Source organism: Balaenoptera physalus (genome assembly GCF_965194825.1).
Source record: "Balaenoptera physalus genome assembly, chromosome: 12".
Lineage (NCBI taxonomy): Eukaryota > Metazoa > Chordata > Mammalia > Artiodactyla > Balaenopteridae > Balaenoptera > Balaenoptera physalus.
In genome coordinates, this window is record NC_138897.1 from 25,942,131 (window position 1) to 25,959,778 (window position 17,648).

The following is a 17,648-nucleotide window of genomic DNA, read 5'->3' on the forward strand; positions in this document are numbered from 1 at the left end:
AGGGCTTCCCTGGTGGCGCAGTGGTTGAGAATCTGCCTGTCAATGCAGGGGACACGGGTTCGAGCCCTGGTCTGGCAGTGTCCCACATGCCGCGGAGCGACTAAGCCCGTGAGCCACAGTTGCTGAGTCTGCGCGTCTGGAGCCTGTGCTCCGCAACGGGAGAGGCCACGATAGTGAGAGGCCTGCGCACCGCGATGAGGAGTGGCCCCCACCTGCCGCAACTAGAGAAAGCCCTCGCACAGAAACGAAGACCCAACACAGCCATAAATAAATAAATAAATAAAATTTAAAAAAAAAAAAAAAGAAAGGAGAGAAGATGGAATCATATAAAATGTTCAATTAAAATCATAAAGGTAGAGTGGAAGACGAAAGTAGGAACAAAGAAAAGGACAACAAATACAAAACAGTAAAAAATATGGCAGATATTATTAATCCAACTATATCAATAATCAGTTTAAACATCGATGTTTTATTTTTTTATTTTAAAATTTTTTATAAATTTATTTATTTATTTTTGGCTGCATTGGGTCTTTGTTGCTGCGCACGGGCTTTCTCTAGTTGTAGTGAGCATTTGGCTTTGACGGCCAGTGGGGCTTACTTTCAGGAGAGCCAGAAGGCTGTGGGAAATAGAGACCCCACTCTTGAAGGGTGCACACAAAATCTCACATGTGCTGGGACACAGGGAGAAGCAGTAATTTGAAAGAAGCCTGGGTCAGACCCACCTGCTGATCTTGGAGAGCCTCCTGGAGAGGCAGGACACAGGTGGAGCTCACCCTGGGGACACAGACACTGGTGACAGCCATTTTGGGGTGCTCGTTGTACCACAAGGACGCTGGTACTGGCAAGCTCTGTTTTGGAATCCTCCCTCTAGCTTATTAGTGCTGGAACACAGCCTCATCCACCAGTGGGTGGACACCAGCTCCAGGACCACCACAGCCCCACAGCCAACCATGTCAGGACTCAGACCACCCACCAGCAGGCCAACACTAGATCCAGGGCCCCTAGCCCCACAGTCACCCACCCCAGAAACTGGCTCTGCCCACCAGTGGGCCAGCACTAGCCCCAGGACCCCCTAGGGCTCTGCAGCCAGATGTGTTGTGACCCAGCCCCCCACGCCAGTGGCCAGCAGCCTCTGCACAAGGCAGGGCCTGGCAACCAACTGGACCAGTGGCCAGTGACACCTACCAGACTGCTCACAGTAGTCAGCTCATCAGAACAGAAGGACACATACAACGCATAGAAGGGACATTCCTAGAACATACAGCTCTGGTGACCTTAGGGGAATGTGCTGCTGGGACTCATGGGACACCTCCTACAAAAGGCTACTTCTCTAAAGTTGGGAAGCACAACCAATCTACAAAATACATAGAAATAAAAATGGTGAATTAGGCAAAATGAGGTGACAGAGGAATATGTTCCAAATGAAGGAACAAGATAAAACTTCAGAAGAGGAACTGAGTGAAGTGGAGATAAGTAAACTCCCTGATAAAAGAGTTCAAAGTAATGATCTTGAAGATTCTCAGAGAACCCAGGAGAAGATTGGATGAATAGAGTGAGAAGTTAGAAGTTTTCAACAAACAGTTAGAAAATATAAAGAAGAACCAAACAGAGACGAAGAATATAATAACTGAGATAAAAAATACACTAGATGGAATCAACAGTATATTAGATGATAAGAGGAATGGATCAGTGAGCTGGAAGACAGAGTAGTGGAAGTCACCCAAGCTGAAAAGAAAAAAGAATAAAAAGAAATGAGGACAGTTTAAGAAACCCCTGGGACAACATCAAGTGCACTAATATTTGCATTACAGGTACTCCAGAAGGAGAAGAGAGAGAGAAAGGTGCTGAGAACATATTTGAAGACACGTTAGCTGAAAACTTCCCTAACCTGGGAAAGGAAACAGACACCCAGGTCCAGGAAGCACAGATAGTCCCAAATAGGATCAACCCAAAGAGGACCACACCAAGACAAATTATTATCAAACTGGCAAAAATTAAAGATAAGAAGAGAAGAGTAAAAGCAGAAAGGGAAAAGAAACAAGTTACGTATAAGAGAACTCCCATAAAGCTATCAGCTGACTTTTCAGCAGAAACTTTGCAGGCCAGAAGGGAGTGGCACAATATATTTAAAGTGAAAGGAAAAACTACAACCAAGAATGCTCTACCCAGCAAAGTTTTCATTCAGATTTGATGGAGTGATCAAAATTTTACAGACAAGCAAAAGCTAAAAAAGTTCAGCACCACCAAACCAGTTTCACAAGAAATGTTAAAGGGACTTCTCTAAGTGGAAAAGGAAAGGGCACAACTAGAAATATGAAAATTACAAAAGGAAAAATCTCATTGGCATAGGCAAATATACAATAAAGGTAGTAAATCAACCATGTATAAAGCTAGTAGGAAGGTTAAAAGACAAAAGTCGTAAAATCATCTATATCCACAATAAGTAGTTAAGGAATACACAAACAGAAAGATGCAAAATCCCAAAACATATGAAGATAAAACAACACACTTCTAAATGACACATGGATCAAAGAAGAAATCTCAAGAGTAATTTAAAAATATTTTGAATTAAATGAAAATGAGAATACCACTTACCAAAATTTGTGGGTTGCAGTAAAAGCAGTGCTTAGAGGAAAATTTATAGCATTGGATGCATATATTAGTAAAGAAGAAAGAGCCAAAATCAGTAATCTAAGCTTCCACCTTAGGAAAGTAGAAAAAGAAGACTAAATCCAAATTAAGCAGAATAAAAGAAATAATAAGAATTTGAGCAGACATCAATGAAATTGAAAACAGAAAATCAATAGAAAAAAATCAATGGAACCAAAATCTGATTCTTTGAAAAGATCAGTAAAATTGACAAGCCTCTAGCCAGGCTAAGTGAGATAAAAAGAGAAAAGGCACAAAAACTAATATCAGAAATGAAAGCTGGGAAATCACTACAGATCCCACAGACAATGAAAGGATAATAAAGGAATACTGTGACCAACCTTATGTCCACAAATTTGATAACCTAGATGAAATGGACTAATTCCTTGAAAGACACAATCTGCTAAAACTTACAAGAAGGAACAGACAATTTGAACAGGCTTATATCTATTAAATTAATTGAACCAATACTTAATAAGCTTCCAAAACAGAAAACCCAAGGCCCAGATGGATTCACTGGTGAATTCTACCAAAGACTTAAGGAAGAAATTTTACCAATTTTCTATCAATCATCTCTTCCAGAAGATAGAAGCAGAAGGAATACTTCCCAACTCATTCTATTAGGTCAACACTACCATAACATCAAAACCAGACAAAGACTTTATAAGAAAAGAAAACTACAGACCAATATCTCTCATGAACAAAGATGCAAAAATCCTAAAAATATATTAGCAAATCAAATCCAACAATGTATAAAAAGAATTACACACTATTGCCAAGTGGGATTTATCCAGGTATGTTTCACAAAAGAAACAATGATAAGCTGGACTTCATTAGTATTAAAAACTTCTGTCTATGAAAGACACTGCCAAGAGAATGAGAAGACAAGCCTCAGACTGGGAGAAAATATTTGCAGAAGACATGTCATGTCTGATATAGGACTGCTATCCAAAATATACCAAGGAACTTCAAGCTCAACAATAAGAAACCCAAACCCAATTAAGAAATAGGCCACACAACTCAGCAAAGAAGATATACAGATGGCAAATAAGCATATGAAAAGATGCTCCACATCTTTAAGTCAATAGGGAAATGCAAATCAAAACCACGAGATACCACTGCACACCTTTTAGAGTGGCCAAAATCCAGAACAACACCAAATGCTGGTCAGCATGTGTAGTAGCAGGAGCTCTCATTCTTTGTTGGTGGGAATGCAAAGTGGTACAGCCACTTTAGAAGACAGTTTGGTGGTTTCTCACAAAACTAAACATGCTCTTACCATATAATCCAGCAATCACATTCTTGGTGTTTACCCAAAGGAGCTGAAAACTTATGTCCACACAAAGACCTGAATGTGAATTTTTTTTTTAATTAATTAATTTATTTATATTTATTTTTGACTGTGTTGGGTCTTCGTTTCTGTGCGAGGGCTTTCTCTAGTTGCGGCAAGCGGGGGCCACTCTTCATCGCAGTGTGCGGGCCTTTCACTGTCGTGGCCTCTCTTGTTGCGAGGCACAGGCTCCAGACGCGCAAGCTCAGTAGTTGTGGCTCATGGGCCTAGTTGCTCCGCAGCATGTGGGATCTTCCCAGACCAGGGCTCGAACCCGTGTCCCCTCCTTTGGCAGGCAGATTGTCAACCAGTGCGCCACCAGGGAAGCCCCTGAATGTGAATTTTTATAGCAGCTTTATTCATAGTTGCTAAAACTTGGAAGCAACCAAGATGTCTTTCAGTAGGTGAATAGATAAATAAACTGTGGGATATTATTCAGCACTAAAAAGAAATGAGCTGTCAAGCTATGAAAAGACAAGGAGGAAACTTAAATGCATATTACTAAGTGAAAGAAGCCAATCTGAAATGGCTACACACTGTATGATTCCAATTATATGACATTTTGGAAAATGTAAAGCTATGGAAACAGTAAAAAGATCAGTGGTTGCCAGAGGTTGTGGGGAGAGAGGGATGAATAGGCAGAGCACCGGGGATTTTAGGGCAATGAAACTATCATGGTGGACACATCATTATACATTTGTCAAAACTCATGGAAGGCACAACAACCAAGAGTGAACCCTAAGATAAACTATGGATTCTAGGTGATAAGGGTGTGTTTATGTAGGTTCATGTAACAAATGTACCACTGTTGTGTGGAGGGGGGAGCAGGTATATGGGATCTCTTTGTACTACTGCTCAGTTTTACTGTGAACCTAAAACTGCTCTAAAAAATAAAGTTTTTAAGAGGAAAAGAAAATGATCTGGATTTTCCACAGAAAGTCATAGCATTTCCACCCACGCTTCAGCAACTGTTAAAAAAAAAAAAAAGGCTCGTGATTCATGCTTGGACTCCTAAGTGCCAGGTCTTGGTGAACCCCAATTGAAAGGTGCCTTAATTACATGGTAATTGCCATTTTATTGCACTGATTTGTATAAACTTTAAAATCCTTTTCAAAGGACCAACACCCGCACAAAAAACAAAAAACAACTTTAAAGTCCTTGGAGCAGATTGTATCTGGGATTGGGAAGATACTTCTCTGAACGTTCTGGCCCTGAGGCATCAAAGTATAAAGCTTCTTTCATTTTCTACCTTCCTTCAATTTTCTTACTGCTCTTTACTTATTAAACTTAACACACATAGAAGGAGAAAGAGAGTTAAAAAAAAAAGAAAGAAAGAAGGAAAGAAAGAAAGCAAGCAAATTGCATCAGTCACAGAGCAAGGCATTAAGGGATGGTATAGAACCTTCTTTGGTTAAGATTTACCTCCTGAAACCCTCTCTGACCAGCCCTTCTTCTCACCTGTGCTTCTCTTAAATCATAATTGTCATTGGTACATTTCACTGGACAGTTTACAAAACATACTTATATATATATACATTATCTGTTAAACTTCAAAGCTATGAAAGATAAGCAATATTATCATCCCAATATCCTAAAGGAGAAATGGATTCAGACAGGTTAATTCATTTCCAAGGGACCCTCCAAGGATAAGTGTAGGGAGCTCTCCAAGCCAGTCTCCTGTTCTCCATCCCATCCTCTACCTCGTCCTCTCCAATGCCAGCACTTTCCACTCTGCTCATGCTCAGCATTAAACATTCTCCCCTAATTTTTACCTTGAATAAACACAAATTCACAGAAATGTGTAATGAGTACTTGCAAACTCCTCTCCTAGATTATTGATTGATTAACATGGTACCCCATTTTCTCTTCATAATTCTGTGTCTCTGTGTCTCTCTTCCTCTGTCTCTCTCTTCCTCTTCCTCTGTGTTTATTTATGTTTATGTTATATTTATATTCCCCTCCTGAACTGTTAGAGAGTTAGTTGCAGACATCATGACTCTTCAGCATTAAGTAAGTTTTAAGAACAAAGACCTTCTCTAACATACCCACAATTCAGTTCTCACACTCAGGAAATTTATTGGATATTACAACACTATTATGTTTTATCCAGTCAATATTCTAATTTCTCAAGTTGTTTCAATATCAGTAAGGTTCTTTAGTATCTGTTTTTTGTTTGTTTGTTTGCTTTTTTAAACCCAGGATTCATTCAAGGATGACAGCTGTCATGTCTCTTCAGTCTGTTCTGCGTTTTTAGTCTTTTATGACCTTGACGTGGTAGAGTCCCCTTCTTCTTGCTTGCTTTACTTCCTGAGTTCTGTCTCACATTTCACAGGAGAGGGCTGGGCAGGTGCCATCAGAACCCCCCCTCCCCCCTCCAGATCTCAGGCATCAGGAATGCCCTGTACTTAAGAGCCTAAAACGTTTCTAGGTGGGGGCCCAGATTTACACAAGTCAGAGAGGGACACTTGGGGTTGGAGAATTCCGTGAGCAAGGTTCCTGTGCCCAGGACCTTGTGGCGAGAAAAAGGGGCAACAGATAGTGGGGTAGTACAGCCCTGGGATCCACTCCCCTGCCCACTAACATCTGGCTCTGCTGAACCATCACTCGCACCCTCCCCACTCCTTCACTGCATGGGCACCACTACGTATCTGCCTGGCATTGCTTTTTCCTCCCTCAAATCCGGGGCTCGGTCTTGTCCTGTCTTCTTTCACACAGAACTTCCTTACTTCTCCACTGGTTGATAAGAACAAGACTGGCTCCTTTTTCCTTGTGTCTCCAGAGTGGCCAGCATACTGGAGGGTGCTTAATGTCTTGTCACAAAATACTGGGTTTGAGTGAGCATTGCATTTTGGATTCCTCTCTGCTCTACAAACATGCTTTGGTCCTCCCAGAAACAGACCCTTTGCCAGTGAAGCTCCTTTGACCCACATTAGTCCCAGGAAATACAGTACAGATTTCCTTGGTGGTGGCAGGGCTGTGGGTGATTTGGCAATGATACTATTTCAATAAGATTTTGTGGGTATTTCTGAACTCAGACTTTCCTAACTCATTTTTTTCATTCATTTTCTCATTGATTCGTCATAATTTTTAGGCCATTGGTGCCAGACAGGCACAAATGGTCTCTGGACCCGTCCATTCTTTTCCAGTGTGTGAATCTGAGCTTGGCCACTCACGAACCTGAGTAACCTCGAGAAAGTTCCTTAACCACTATGAGTCTCAGGTGACTGCTTTGTCTTACTTCATGGAATAAATAAGGAAACATATGTAAAGTACTAATCAAAATACCAGGTACACGTTATCATTCAAAAGTTTCTCTATCAGGTGCAGGTCTAGGTGGTAATATCCACCATACTGAGCATCTACCTTGCACCAGGCACTGTACTCCGTGCTCTATGAGCAGAGCCCCTTTTCATCTTCACAGTAACCACTCAGGCGAGTATTTTTATTGATATTTCAGAGAGCCTAGTGATGGGCTCCAAATCACTAGCCTCTGGGACTCCAAAGGGCTCTTTCCACCAACTGCACTGCTTTGTGGGATCTTAGATGGTCTCCAAGGTTCCTGTTGGCTTTAACAGGCTCTGTGATCTGCTGAGAGGGAAGGCGTGAGGCTGCTGGGGTGGGGGTGAGGGGCCGGGAGCAGGGAGTGCAACTTGTTCTTACAGCACCTGGTCTGGCCGAAAGGAAATCCAGTACATGTGTTGGTGTGCAGACCTTCAGCCTCCATTCTGGATCTGTTGGGGAGCTACCCTGACTGGGCTGATGGTAGCACTGGGATTATTCTTTTTTTTTTTGGCCGTGCTGCATGGCTTGTGGTATCTTAGTTCCCCAACCAGGGATTGAACCTGTGCCCTCAGCAGTGAAAACGCAGAGTCCTAACCACTGAAACGCCAGGGAATTCCCTGGGATTATTCTTATATAACCATTTAAAAGAGGTTTCCAGTTACAATAGTGATAGCCAATGGGGTTTCCAATGTCTAGAGTATACAATGTGCCCCAAGATTCCAAATCCTGGGCACTGTAATCATAGGAGAGGTTTGATTCAAAGGCTGTTTGCACGGTAGGGGTCTGATGGTCAAGATCTTCACCCTTGCCAGAGCTTAGTCCTTACCTCTCAAATGGAAGAGGGGCCAGGTGGCCCTGATGCCTGCCTTCCTCCAGGCCTCCTAGACTCCTAGGGAGTGAACATCATCTTCTGCATTTGTGTGTGTACTGGGGGAGGGGGTTGGGGGCTGAAGGAAGGGAATGGGCTGCAGGGGTCTGAGCCTTGGGAATCTCATTTTTGGCCTAGTCCTGGGCATTCTCACCTTCCCACAATGAACCAGTACATCATTAGTAACATACATGCCAGAGCTCACTGCCTGGACTCACAATCCAGCAAGTCGCTCGATCTCTCTGTGCCTCAGTTTCCTCATGTGTAAAATGGTAATAGTCATAGGGCCCATTTCATAGACTTGTGAAGATTAATGAGTTAATAGAGAGCATTTAGAAGAGCGGCTGGCACGTTTAAGTGTTACGTAAACTTGATGTTGCTGGGCTCAAGAAGTAGGAAGAAAGCCCACACCCCTAAAAAGGGGCCTAGAATCTTAGAATGTTGGAACTGTAAGTGGCCTGGCCCAAGCTCTGAGTCAGTGTTAGTGACTATACGGAATTCAAACCTTTGTCTTCATCTCAGGTCTTTCTCCATAGGGACTTTATCTTCTGAACCCCAAGCCCAATCTCATAGGGAATCACAGTCTCTCTGAAATTTCCCTGGTACAGCATTGCATCTGGCAGTTGCTGTCTGAGAGGAAGAAGCGCTCATGTGTGAGTCAGGCTGTGACGGCTTTGTGGGTAGACCAGAAGCCTGTGCCGGGGCAGGCTCCCCAGGTGAGTGGAGATGCCTGCCCTCCCTCCCTCCCGCTCCCTGCCTCTCCCTGGGTGGGGTTCCCTCAATAGACTCTTTGTTCTCAGGACTCTCCTCAGCCCCGCCTAGTCTTTAACTCTCCCACAGTCTGGGCTCTGATCTTTACTTAAACCACCAAGCTCTTGCATCAAACCACAAGAAGAAAACCACATGTCTTTTGAATTAGGCTGTTTTCTCTTGTTTTGTTTTTTCCTTCCTCTCTTCTTCTCTCCCTCTTCCCTGGCTTCCCCACCCCAGCGCGCGCGCGCGCGCACACACACACACCCACACCCCCCCCCCCCCCACACACACACCCTTTTTCTCCACAGCAGTTTTCCCATCAGGAGGCTGCTTCCTGGTTTCATGAAACAAGGATGCCCAGGACTTAGTCCTGGAACAGGCAAACAAAGGGCCGCCCACAGCCCTTAGGACACCTGGAGGACCAGCTAGCCCCTCTCTTGGACCCAGAGCCCTCACCTCAGCTGCCGTCTCAGAACATGGCAGATCTGGGTTGGGAGATGCCTTGGGTCTGCAGAAACTTGGGCAGTGACCCAGCCTTGCACCCAGAGGCCTCGGTCAATGCCAGGCTTGTGCATTATTGGGTCCGGTGAAGACTGTGGGGTTACTGCTGACAGCCTGGCTCCCATTTGAGCTGCCCACACTCAGTGGACTTCTGGCCTGGGGAACACAGGCTGCCTGTCTAGGACTGTGGAGTCCTTTGCAGGGCAGGCAGGGAGAGACAAGGTGGGTGGAGTAGGGGAAGGGTTAGACTCTCATCAGCTTGGCTGGCTCCATGGTCCAAATTCTCACTGCAGGTGAGACAGCCCCAGAGTACTTCCTGCAGGAAAGGCGAAGTGCCTTCAAAACAAAAGGGGCAAGGCACAGCCCCGAAGTCACAGTGGAGGGTGAGATGGGCTCTACCAGGGGTCATAGATTCAAATGCTTTCTGGGCTCAGGCAGGTAATTAAACATACAAAGGGCCAGATGTAATAAAATACATGGCAGGATAGACATCTAATTTAAATTTTAAAATTATATTTTTGAAACATTCTTTTAGCCAAATAAAACATATTTCCTGTCCAGATACACCCTCTCCTGCCCCCAGGGTGTGAATTTCCAACCCTCTTGTATACAGTCCACAGTTTTGCTATTCTGACATAGAAGTGGTTGTAAAGAAACGTAACAGAGTCTCTAAAACATGGCACTGGGTTGGGTGTTCATAGAGCTGTGGTTAAAAACACAGGCTTTGGTGTCCAGCTGTGATGAACATTCCTCATTTGCTTCATTTTAGCTGTATGATCATTGGATAGGTTACTCAATCTTGCTAAGTCTCGGTTTTCTCATCTGCAAGATGGGGATGATGAAAGAATCTATTTCAGAGCATGATGAGCCCCCTCACATAGCTCAATAAACGATTACTAGGATATTCTGCACCCCTTCCAACAAACACACACAAGGCTGAATGTCTTTTGCCAAAGAGCAATAGTTTGGTGAACTGAGCGTTAATGTTTTCTGTGGTTCTGGCCTGTGGCAAGAGGGGTGAGAGTCAGAGCCAAGGTCAGATCTGCACAGACCATTTCCCTGTGAACACAGAACAAAAACTCTCTTTGCAGTTGGGCTGTTCATTTTAAATTCAGGAAAGGAAGGCTGGCTGGGGAAGTTTTGCCCTCAGGTCTTGGAATTTCTCACCAGACCTCCAATGTTCACCTCCAGCTGGGGGTGGTTGGCCCACCTGGGTCAGCAATGGCCCATTTGCCCTTGATCTTAGCAGAAGAAGCTGGTCTGCCCAACACCAAGGAGCCTGGGGGGGTAGGGGAACCCATCCAGTTCCCTGGAGGTATTTGAAAGAGGGCTGGACTAGGCTTCCTGAAATCTACCTTCCACCCCAACAGGACCTGTGCACTTGAACTTGTTACTTGCAAACTCCTTGAGGGTGGAGATCACTGATCTCTCTGGATTGCCACAATCCCTAGCACAGCATCCTCAATAAAGGACCTGCTTAATACACACTGAAATAACTATTTGAAACTCATACTTGAAAGTAGGAAATGGGGAGAGATTCTTCACACTTTTAGAAGGAATTTTCATTTTATAAAACATTTCCCCACTAGAGTTCTTTAAATGGAAACTTCCTTGGTTATTTAAAATGAGATTGTAATTTGACTAGTTGAAACCTAAACTGATGGGCTCAGTTGATCTATACCGTCCTCCCACGCTTTCCCTTTCCCTGCGGTCTCTGTAAATTCAAATCCCACCCGTCCTTGATAACAGTGATCAGTGACTGGGACTATTTTGCAGCAGACCGGCTGCTCAGTGCTGTGTACGTGACCACATTCTACCATCATAGCCGCTTCACGGCCAGGAATATTCTTTTCCTCATTTTACAGATGAGACAATGTATGCTTGGAGAGTTCGGAACTATTTGTAGGAGTGGCCGAGTCAAAACCTACACCCAGCCCGAGCAGTGAATCACTGTTCTTAAGAAATGCCGCCTTCAAACCGATTCATCTGTACCTTTTTTCTAGGTTCAGATGAACTGGTTTGCAGGACAGAAATAGAGACACAGATGTAGAGAACAAACGTATGGACAAGGGGGGAAAGTGGCCGGGGGGTGGGGTGTGATAAATTGGGAGACTGAGATTGACATACATACACTAATATGTGTAAAATGGATAACTAATAAGAACCTGCTGTATAAAAAAAAAAATAAAAAATTAAAAAATAAAAAAGAGGCTGCTTGTTATCAAGCTCACAGATAAGCAATGAAAAAAAAAAAAGAAATGCCACCTTCTCCACGAAGGCCCTCCTGACCCTAAACAGACAGGACAGTCTCATTCCTCTGGTGCCTAGCCTTCTCTTGGTCTTCTTGACCTTGCATTCTATCCTGGACAGCGGCCACTTAGGTGTTTGCCGCCTCCCCGCTGCCCTGTCACCCCCTCCCCCAGTGCTCACGCCGGACTGGCGGGGCCTAGAGCGTGGGAGGCGCCTCCCACCCGTCTTTGCCTTTCCAGCGGTGCCAGGCTCCATGCCAGACCCGGGAGCCTCACTGAGTATTTCAGTTCAGTTTGATGTATCTCCTTTCCCGCAAGAGGGCGCTGACGCTCTCCAGGAAGGAGTCTAGCAGAAGTGTAGAGGCGATAGGTCTCTGAAAACTGGGGGCGTCTCTGGGGGCACTCATGCTGCTCTGGTTTAGCCTGGGCAGCACTCTGAGGTGGCCTCAAGGGCTGTTCCATCCCAGTGAGATCTGGGAACCAGCCACAAGGCTCCAAGTGGCCTTGTGGTCCCATAACCTCCTGCTTGGCCCACCTGCCTGGGCCCCTGAAACGCCACAGCCAGCCCTGTGGCGGTGTCCTGAGTTCAGGCCTATTGTAGCCAACTGCACCAACTCTCTGTGCTCTGGACCCCTGCCTGCTTCCTGCGGCCCTGCTTGCAGACCTGCTGGGAGAGGACAAGCAGATCCCAGCTGGGCCTCACCCTGATCACTGCAGGTTGATCTGAGCATGTGATGCCTTTCCCCTGTTCCTTTGTTGGTGGAGCGGAGGTAATAATAATAATTAACCTGGAGCCCTGGGTGGTTCATCCTGGACCTCACACCCAGTGTCTCCCTGGATTGGGCTGGCAGCCCCCAGGTAGTGAGGGGAGGTCATTAATATTGCTCCCATTATATACTTGAAGGAACTGAGGCTCACACTTGTTAAGGAAAGAGGCAGGGATGCAGCCTGCGGCCACCCGTCCAAGAGAGGGGCCTCGTGGGCTGGGGAGAGCTTCCCTGAGCTGAGAGCCGGCAGTGTCTTATCCCGGGGCCTGCAGCGGCGGAGCTTTGCGGCAAATCCTGGCAGCCACTGGAGCACTCCTGGAAGGTACAGTCATAGGACCGGGATGAAGGTGGCCCCGCCACCTGGTCCCATCCAGGGACCCCACAATTACATGCGGGCGCAGGAGGTAAATGGCTCACCTAGCTCTGCCCCAGGCCAGCTCACAGCGGCTCGCCAGGATTGATGCATTTGGCAACCAGTTCTCAGAAGGGTTGTCTTGCCAGCAGCACCTGCATCATGCGATGAACCAAAGGAATCTTCCTGCAGTGCAGACCCGAGGATGGGGACGCAAAAATCTGTCTTTCCTCTCTTCCCTCTTCCTTCCCCTCCCTTTCCCTCTCTTCCCCTCTCTCCCCTCCCCTCCCATCCCCTTCTCTCTCTCTGTCTTCTCAGTTTACCGGGAGAAGAGATATAGTCAGGAGGAAAAGGTAACATTATGCCTTCCTTTGCACTCACTGCCCTGCATTTGGAATATTCCAGCTCAAACTATCCATGGATCAGACTCTCTGGGAGAAATGAGATTTTACAATTCTGGGAACCAGGGTGACCCACTGCTGCCAAGATGGACAAGGCTTCTGAGGCCTCCGGACACCTCCTCCCATGCTCTGAATTACGTGCCTCCCTTCCTTAAGACCCTGTCTTCCACCAGCTGCCACTCTACCCATCCATCCTCACATGGGTCACGTGTCAGCCCTGACGGGCTGGGCCAGACTCCTCCCCGCTCAGCTGCGTGGGGATTTTCGCCTCTAGGTCTGGTGTATGACAGACTTCAGAACAAATGTTACAGCTTGCACTTGACAAGGCTTGGTGCCTATCTCAGACTTAATCCTTTTATTCTGCAGAAATTTAGGCTGCAGAATCTAGCCTGGCAGACTAGGGGCACTTTGCTTGGGTCTCCACTTCTGCACACATTTCCCTTCAACCCAGAGACTTGTGGGCTCCAGGATACTTAATAACGGGCTGGATATATTTGATTTCATTCAACACATATTTATGAGGCGCCTACCATGTGCCAGGCACCGTGCTGGACTAGGAGGATATAAAGATGACCCCTGGGTGTGTACATGGCTGGTGCCACACCCAGAATTGAGGCAACTGGCATACTGTCTCTATTATGCCTCTGGGTAGATTCTCCCATTGTTAACCAGGTCTAATATGAGAGACCCCATCAAGGGAGTTGGACCACAGTAATAAGCTGATGGAATCTTAACCACTTCACTCTTTCTGGATTGCCCCATCCTTGAAGGCCCAGTTCAAGTCCCATCTCTGCTGTGAAATCTTCCTTTTATTCATTCATTCATTAATTCAGCTAGAAAATCGTTAGGGTGCCAACACTATGATAAGTATAGATACGGATACAAAGAGTATAAAGCATGCCCCCAGTTGCATTCTGGTAGGGGAGATTCTTTCATTCATCAAATATTGGTTGAGGGCCCATCATGGTCTAGGCACTGCACATGGCTTGGGGCACATGGCAATGAACTAGGTCAACATGGGTCCTCCCTTCCCAGGGTATTAAGTCTGGTGAGGGACACAGATGTGTGAGCAGCCAGTCCCACTACGTTGTACTCAGTGGCACAGTGGAGGGAAGTTTGGGGAGCAATGAAGCTCATAGATAGGCTTCTGCTCACAGGGCCAGGGCAGGTTTCCCTGGGGGTGATTCACCTTGTACTTAAATAATCACCAGAGAAGGTGGTGACTGCTCGGTACCACCTGCGAGGTGCACGTCAGGATTAGTGCAACAGCACCTGCAGAGGGGAGGGCTCCTCCAGCCATGGAGAAATCTTCCTGGAAGGAGTGAGCTTTGAGTGGGGTCTTAAAACTTCCAGAATGACTCCAGCCCACCCTGGTCTTTCTCTCTCCAGAAGCACTCCCAGGCTGTTTCACAAAGTTAACTCAATTGTTTATGATATGTTTACATAATTTTTCTCCATCTTGCTTTGTTTTGTGTGTGTCCCCTGCCCACCCCTTATGTCATAAACCCTTGGAAGACTCTGGGGACCAATGGCATCTCTTGGGTCCCCCCAGACTAGCTTGGCGCTGGAACTGGACAAAGGGCACAAGTCTGGGAGCCCAGGTGTGTGGGCAGGTACTCCTCATTGCCCCTTTGTGCCCTCCCCAGCACACATAATGCTCGAGGGAAATCAGTGCAGTGCCATGAGGGTGGGGACTTCTGAGTAGGTTCAGGGAAAGCCGAGCCTAGGCTCTGCCCAGGAAAGGTCTTTAAATAGAGCAGAGGTGCTCACTTCGGCGGCACATATACTAGAATCGGAACGATACAGAGAGGATTAGCATGGCCCCTGCGCAAGGATGACACGCAAATTCGCGAAGCGTTCCACATTTTTCAAAGAAATTATTAAAAGGAAAAATTGTTATTTAAAAAGAGTAGGGGCTTCTCCAGTGGCGCAATGGTTAAGAATCCGCCTGCCAATGCAGGGGTCACGGGTTCGAGCCCTGATCTGGGAAGATTCCACATGCCGCGGAGCAACTAAGCCCGCGAGCCACAACTACTGAAGCCTGCGCGCCTAGAGTCCGTGCTCCGCAACAAGAGAAGCCACTGCAATGAGAAGCCCACTCACCGCAATGAAGAGTAGCCCCCGCTCGCCGCAACAAAAAGAAAGCCCGTGCGCAGCAACGAAGACCTAACACAGCCAAAAATAAATAAATAAATAAATAAATAAATAAATTTATTTGGGAAAAAAAGCATTAGGAACATTGATTTCACTTGTTAAAAAAAGAGCAGAAGCAAAGTGTCAATATCTCTGTAATTTAGGTAGTGAGACTGTAACGTGTATCATAATTATTGTTTGTATCATTATTATTTATGAAACGTAAAACTGTTTCATAATTTAAAATAAAAAATTAAAAGATTGTGTATGAGTTAGAACTAAGTTTAGCTGCATATTTAGAAAACCCAAAATAAAAGTGGCTTTAAAAAAAAAAAAATAGAGCAGAGGAACTCTGTCAGCGTAGCCTGCGAGAGAATTTGCTTACACTTTAGATTATTCATTTATATTGGGAACATTAACTGAATTAAGCTTTGAATAAAAAGGATTCTATTTTCAGAAGAGTCATGAGGACAATTAAAGGGTGGCCTTTTCCTCCAGAGATCTGCCATCAAACCATGTGGCTTAATTTCGGAAGCCACCAAGTGTTCAGGTAATGCGGTACAGAAGTAAGACCTAAAAAGGAGTGTTCTGCCCACAGCGGGACAGCACAGGCAGACACCAGCCTCTGGTGGCTTCCCAGGTGCCCAGAGGTATAATGGTGGGTGGGGCCAATGTGGTGAGCTTGGAGTGCTGTCTCCTTTCTTGAGGCCTTTTACACAGAACAAACCATCAGCCTAAACTCAGGGTTTAGTCTTTAGACGGGGCCGAGCTAAATGGCTTTCCAAGGTTTCCTGTTCTGCGTGCTCACAGGTGGTAGGTATTGCCCCAGTGTTCTGGTCTGAGGACCTTGGCAAGGAATCTTCCCACTGCTCCTAATATATCCTCCCCATCCATCTGTCTCCATGCCCGACATCACCTGTAAAAGAGGTTAATTCTTTCTGGTTGAGATATGTCCTTCCTGGGAGTTCCTTGCAGTAACACAACTTCCTCTAGTAAGCAAGCCAGCATCCTTCATCTTTCAACGCAGTTTCTGGACACCTAGTATGTGCCCAGCATGGTCCACAGAGCTGGGGACACAGCAAGGAGCCAAACAAAGTCCTTGCTCTCTTGGAGCTTACTTTGTGGAAGGGGAGATGATAGACTGTAAACAAATATATAGTCGATTAGGGATGGCGGGGCTGCTGGGAAACATAAGACAGGATGATGGGGCAGCATGCTATTGCGTGCGGGGTGGTCAGGGAAGGCTATTCTCATGGTTCAGAGCTTCCAGAAGGACTGCAGTCCACTCTGATCTTTCTCTCTCCAGGGCTGTAGAAGAATTCCCAGGCTGTCTCATCAAGTTAACTCAACTGTTTCTGCTGTGATACACACTTATTCTCCATCTTGCTTTGTTCTGTTTCGTGTCTGTGTCCCTTGCCCAGCCTTTATATCATAAGCCCCTTGACTTTATTATGTATTATTTATTAGTGTCTTGGGTAGTTTGAACCGAGGCCTCAAGAACGTGAGCCTGAGCCAAGAGGCTCTGAGGGAAGCTTCCAGGCAGAGGAAATAGCAAGTGTAAAGACGCCAAGGCAGGAGAGGCTGGTGTCTTGGGGACAGCCAAGGAACCAGAGAACTGGGTACCGGGTGGAGAGGGACAGTGGTGGGAGCTGAGGTCAGATTGTGGGGCAAGACAGGCTGTGCAAAGGGCCTTGGGTCGTACTCTGCGCTGCACGAGAAGCCATGGGGAGCCTCTGAACAGAGGAGGGCCATGATATGATGATGCTTTACACGACTACTCACCAGCCATGACCACCTTGGTGTTCTGTGAATTGAGGCTAGAGGGAAGGGCAGGGGCTGGAGACACCAAGGGCATTAAAGGCCAAGAGAGGGGCCTGGGACTTTATCATGAGGTCAGTGGGGATCCACGGAGGATTTTAGAGTAAAGGAGTTAGTGCTACCCCTCAGTTTGGAACAGAGGGCACTAGCACAGAGAAGTGAGGTCACCTATCCCAGAACACACAGCTGGATAAAGATGGAGCTGGGAGGGAAAGCCAGGTCTTCAGACTCCCATTCCAGTATGAGGTTTCTCCTGAATAAGAGGAAATATTTATTGAGCACATTCTAAGTGCCATGCATAGCTCAGGTACCAACCCATCTAATTTTCAGAACAACCCTAAGAGGTAGACATTATTGTTATTCTCATCTTACATAGCAGGAAGCAAAGTACAGAGGGGCTGAACAATGCATCTGAGGTTACAAGGCTAGTAAGTAGTAGAGCTGGGATTTCAACCCAGGCAGACTGGATCAGGAGTTCATGCAGTTAACCAATGTGCTACAGGGCTTTGCTAAGTCTTCTGGACATGTAGGAACGTGGGTGGGGC

General features: G+C 46.0%; 1 long non-coding RNA gene across 1 annotated transcript in view; it reads left to right on the forward strand.

Annotated features, from left to right (window-relative positions):
• The first annotated feature begins 571 nt into the window (after nucleotides 1-571).
• LOC309639466 overlaps nucleotides 572-17,648 on the forward strand; it is a 31,262-nt gene continuing 14,185 nt past the window's right edge. Inside the window, exon 1 of the long non-coding RNA XR_014251673.1 lies at nucleotides 572-8,845. This is a non-coding gene — a long non-coding RNA (uncharacterized lncRNA). The remainder of the gene's footprint in view (nucleotides 8,846-17,648) is intronic.